The sequence below is a fragment of the Hipposideros armiger genome, unplaced genomic scaffold (assembly GCF_001890085.2).
Source record: "Hipposideros armiger isolate ML-2016 unplaced genomic scaffold, ASM189008v1 scaffold_143, whole genome shotgun sequence".
Taxonomy (NCBI): domain Eukaryota; kingdom Metazoa; phylum Chordata; class Mammalia; order Chiroptera; family Hipposideridae; genus Hipposideros; species Hipposideros armiger.
This window is the reverse complement of record NW_017731493.1, coordinates 2,213,512-2,219,511: the sequence shown is the minus strand read 5'-3', so window position 1 is coordinate 2,219,511 and position 6,000 is coordinate 2,213,512.

The following is a 6,000-nucleotide window of genomic DNA, read 5'->3' as shown; positions in this document are numbered from 1 at the left end:
GAGACTTTCTATTAGAATCACTTCTGAAATTTGTAAAACGGATGCTCAGGCCCCAATCCATACACAGGCCTGGATATGTTTTAAAAGCTCTATAAATCGATACACCTTTCCATAATATGATGACTATATAGAAAACCACTAAAGTATTCCAACCAAAGTCAGGAACAAAGCAAGGATGCCTATTAGTTCTACTACTATTAAATTGGGACCAGAGATATTGGCTAATTCAGTCATACAAGACAGAATAAGCAGAAATATATGAATTGAAAAAGAAAGAGGAAAACTATACCTCATAACATATGAGTATGATAGGCATATGTAAAACACAGAAGAGAATCAATGCTAAGGCTAACACAAATAAGAAAAAACATTGAATAATGTAGCAGGTATTAAATGAACATATAAAAATCAATAGCTTTCACAAATAGAAAAATATTTACTTAAAATATATAATTGAAGAGAAAATATTTATAACAAAAATTAATACTTAAAAATCATCTTAACAAAAAATGTGCTAAACTTAGATAAAGAAAACTTTTAAATACTTAAATTCAGAAAATAGACCTGAAGAAATGAAAAAGACATCCCTTGTTTGTAAATAGGATAACTCAATATCATAAAGATATAAATTGTCTCCAAGCTAATATGTATATAAATTTAATGTGATTCCCAATAAAAATACCCTGGAGTAGTTTTGTTTTTGTTTTTTAGATGAAGGTAGGTTGATTCTAAAGTTCATATGGAAAAATAAACATGCCAGAATAGCTAGGGAAACTCCGAGGAAAATCTAATGAGTATGGACTAGCCCTATGTGATAAAAAACATACTAAAAAGCTTCTATAAATTAAAAAGTAGGAAGTAGATGCATGAATACACAGACCAATGCAACAGAATAATGATAAAGATGGCAGTTTAAATCACTGTAGTGGGGAGTGGGGGGAGTGCTGAACTATTAGAAATTGTAATAAAATATTATATAGAATTTTTGAAAAAGACAAAATTAGATGCATGCCTCACCCATACAAAAGAGAAAATTATGAATGCATTAAATATCTAAATGTAAAATAGTAAGTCGTAAGTATTAGAGGAAAATGTGGGTGAATTCATTTAGAACATGGATGTATGGAAAGCTTTGCTATGACTCAAAAATCCAGAAGTAATAATAGAAAATATTTGACTTGCCAGGCTTTACTGCTGAAGGAATTTCTAATCAATGGGAGATTGAATATAGCCTCAAAAGAGCAGGAAAATCAGTCACAGGGGTCTGGGATGAATCCTGCAATTACAGGATCAGTATGCTAGAGTATATAGTATGCACGCTGGGCAGATGTGTGTGCCCATCAAGTGCATCCTGCCTTCCTACCAGGAAACCCACTAAGACTAGAGCCGCTAGTCTGCTTCTCAAATATCCAGAGACTGCCTAGAATTTACCACCATCTTCCCATCAACAGGCCACATTCTATTTCCTAAATCCCCACACCATTAGTCATGGACGGAGGACTGTTGTGAAATGGTTACCCAGAATCAGACTGTCATCCAATTGACTTCCCCAGTATTCACACTTCCCTACATACACTGTTTACACCCTGATATGGCATCGACTCCTTGTATTGCCTTTCGTCTCTGTTATTACTGCATAGTGGTCTCTTCTCAAGTAATGACTTCTGTTAGAACCCAGCCCAGGGCTTCTTTCAGCTTTCTATTTTGGACAATTGGCCTGACTGCCTCAACATCCTACCCAACACAGAAGTCACCTTCCCCAGTGATTATTTCCCATGCAACCCTGTCTTCCTTCTCTTCCACATCCAGTCTTTATTGATAGCGTTAGATAGCTAACCCTGTGTAATTTAGCCCTTAGTTTAATCACCAAATTGCTTTTCATTACACTATGGGAGACATGACAGTGCTCGTTTATGTCAGCTCTCTTCTATCTGGACACATCATGCATCACATTTCTCCACCCACTTTTTAGTTAGGTGGCTCTATCTTAGGTTGATTTCCCCAAATGCAGTCTCTATGACAAGAATGTGTCTGCACGTGATCGAGTAAGAATGTGTTCTCAGAAGGAAACTAGACTTTGGGTAGTGAGCGCACAACAGAGTATATAGATATTGAATTATAATGTTGTACACCTGAAATTTATATAATGTTACCACCCAGCGATACCTCAGTAAAAAACGAAATAGGAAAAGTCACAGACAGAAAAAAACCAAAAACCATTTCACTCTCAAGTCAGCACTTAGGGCGCTTGCAAGCAGTGGCTGGGAACGGCTAACCCCTGTGTTAGGTGGTGGTGAAGAAGTTTTTGAGGCTGTTATCTGGGATCAGTGGTAAGTAACAGGTGAGCGGTATGTGAACTACGCACACAGAGAACTCTAAATGTTCTTGCTACTTGATCATTTATCATGTGGTAGAGATCTGTAACTATTTGTTATTTCATAATGCTTTTCTATTTTGCAACAAACCCTTTCAACAACAGTGAACTTTAAAAAGTATGTATCTAATAAAAACAGAATGAATATTTTAAAAAAAGAAAAAAAATGTTCTCAAGGGAGGCTGGTAAAGAATGAGGGAAGCAAAACAAGGAATGAAAAAAGTCGAGCAAGAGTATATGCTCAGGCAGAAGTCCCACAGAAGGCAGGCTTTCACATGACCCCATGGGAGAATTCCAGAGGCTAAGCGATGCCTCCGAGCTGTCCTCAGCTGAGGAAAGGAAGATGAGCTCATATTCCTGCACAAGACAGTCATTAATCAGCAGCCACTTGAGGGTATATTGGTACGAACACCAAGCATTTCTCTCTGTGCAAAGAAGTTCCAGTGATTCAAAGACAGGCTCCTGAAGAAGGGCCATGGGTACTGGCCATCGAACACACACAGAGTGAGGGTTTAAGGGGATAAGCCAGGGAAAGACATTGTCTTTCTTAGGTGCTATATGAGTAGTTCTGGCCAATGATTTTCGGGTGGAAATTACTACTACAGGTGAATTTAATTTCCAATGGGTGATCCTCCAACATTTTCTTTTCCTGTCTTGGCAACCTAGAAGTCTACCTGCTTTTTACAATCCAGCCTCACAATCTGGTGGAGCCTTGTCAGACTGTATCCTTGGGTTATTAGGGCACAGCCTCCTTCTGACCTGTGTTGGACATTTCTACTAAATGTGAAATAAACTTAGGCTGTGTTTGTTATTATGGCCTATCTCCTCCTATCCCAACTAATACATATATGATTCATACAGTCTTCATTCAAAACTGTCTGTTGAGCAAATACCATGTTGTAGATGTTGTGCTAGAGAATACAAAAACAAAAGGAGAAATGAGGTTCTTTTTGTTTTTGTTTTTTTCCTCAGGAGCCCATTGTCACAATAGAGCATATAGTTAGTGCCATAATAGAGAGATAGGCTGTGAGATTCAGAGTGCCGTATGGACAATGACTAGGAGACTCTAAATCAGATAGCAAGGCAGGAAAGCCTTCTTAGAGGAGGTCATGGAGGAGTTAAGTTATAAAACATGAGTAGAAATTAACTAGAAAAATAAGGAGGCTAGCGAAGGAAGGTCATCTCAGGCGGCGAGAACACAAGATGCAAAGCTGAGATTCATGAGGCAAAGGATACATGGATGACTCAGTGAATATAACAAATATACAAATTAGTACTTTGATATTTTGTTTGTTGTAGCTTGGCCTATCAGATTGAACCACTGAATAGTTAACTGACAGGAAGTCAATTCAAATTATGAGCTAGTTCATGACCTAAGGCAAATTATTATTTTACCTCACTGTGTCCTGCTTACCTGCCTGAAAGATGAAGGTACTGACCTGCTTCATAAGGATGGTGTTTAATTAATATTTGAAGTTGCTTTGAAAATATCAAGCCCTTCTCAAACATGAAGAATAGGCATACTTCCTAGGGAGCTGTGTTGACAAAAGCCATAAGATTTTTAAATCTTTGGGCTGGAATAAATGTAAAGAAGAAAATAATTGTTGGTTCCCTTTCGCTAGTACTAAAAGGCTCTCTACTGCTGTGTGTTTAATCATCTCAGGTTAAAGAAAATGGTAAGATGATCATTCCATGACAAGGTGAAACACTTCACAGCAGATGGGAAAGTTTTCAAAGTGACTATCACTGGAAGAGGCTTCCAGGGAATAAGCACTCAAATGGCTCGTTTTTAAATGTAAATGCAAATGATGATGATGATATTTAACATTCAATGAGCAAAGACTGTGTTCTAGAACTGTTCACAGTGTTTTGCCATGTGCTATCTTTTTTAAATTCTCTGGACAACCCAATGCCATAGGTTTATTACTATCCCTGTCTTACAGATAAGGAAATGCAGTCACAGAGTTTACTGATATTTCAGTGTCACTCAGTAACCTTGGTGGCTCCTGGGTCTAGCAGTATTCCCGAATATGCATGTGGCACTGGACCCTGTTTCTCTGCATCTTTCTATGACACCTGCAATTTCCCTGTAGGTCTCATGGGCAGAACAATGCCTTTAAAGTGTGAACATACTTGGGGCAAAACTTTTGTATGTGTGACTGGATTAACATAAAAAATAGTTACTTTAGAAGGCAAACTATATGGAAAATTCAATCTGAACTCATATTTTTCCTGACCACTTTTGTTGACAGTACTTAGTTGCTCTCTCTATTTTCTAATTCAACTTTCATCAAGATCATGAGGGATTTCTGATTGCTTTTCTTCCGGAACAATTGTGGGTGTACATTTTTTTGTGTACACCTGCTCCTGAAACTTCTGCCCACATTTGATGCCACTTCCCAAATTTGGACAGGACCGGAAACACTACCATAGGCCTATTTTACTGACCAGACTAGTTCCAAGATTTCTTCTTTGCCCAGGCTAGAATATGACATTAGGCAAAAATACACACCAACGTAATCCCCTAGAAAAATACAGAGGGTGCCAAAAAAATGTGTACACATTTTAAGTAAGGAAAAAAACTGTATTAAAATTGTAATACTCAATATATACCGATAACAAAAGATGAATACAAGTCAAGTGTGTATATATTTTTTTGGCACTTTCGGTATTTTTTTGTTTTTTGAACACAATTGAAAATGCACCCTCACCGCATATTTTCAGTGTTCTGAAATATATTAATGTATGGAAATATTCTGATCTATATTTTTAAAGCAATATTGATATTGCTTTAAAATTCCTCTTATAGGATATATTCTGAGAGCCCTGTTCAGGTTAAAAAAAAAAAGCTAATATCGATGAAAGTCAATTAAATTACAATTGGCGGTGTGTCAGCAATATAATATATTACACAAATCTGAGAAGATACAGTTTTGAAAGCAGGGTTGTATCCACTTCTCAGGTGGGCATGTTGTATTACTTTTATTTGCATAGAATACTGGTCAGGCATCTAATATAGTCAAGTGGTAGCCTCACCTGTAGGACAGTAATGAAAACAATCGCTAATATTTACTGAACACTCACAATGTTCCTGGCACTATGCTCGTCATTTGACTTCATTATCTCATCTAATATTCCCTCCAAATCTATGACCCAAATCATATATATTGTGTATACCAATTGATACACTGATAGATACTAGAACATATGTGTATATTTGCCTAACTTTCCACTGTGTAGACTAAACAGCTGTCTCAGTGATATGATTTTGTGAGAGCTGTCAAAATTCTTCTAGTTGCCTTGCATTGACATTAAGTTTTCCCAGTTACCCCTCATTTCCTACAGAAAATACCCTGTCTTCTCTAGGGGTTTACTTATTGCTTCTAGTGAGTTTTATTTTTAAAAATACTAGCCTGTCATTTAGAAAATGTTGACAAGAATAAAAAATTATAAGATGAACAATTAGGAGAGATTAGAGGGGAAAGGATAGGGTCTGGGACCCCTGATCTTTATCAGTTCAGATAGCAGTCAGCCAAAAGACAGTAGTAGATTGGAAGAGACAGGATAGGGAGTAGAAAGGGGAAAAAAGAGAAAAAGACTTAACTTTCTATTAGAATCACAACATG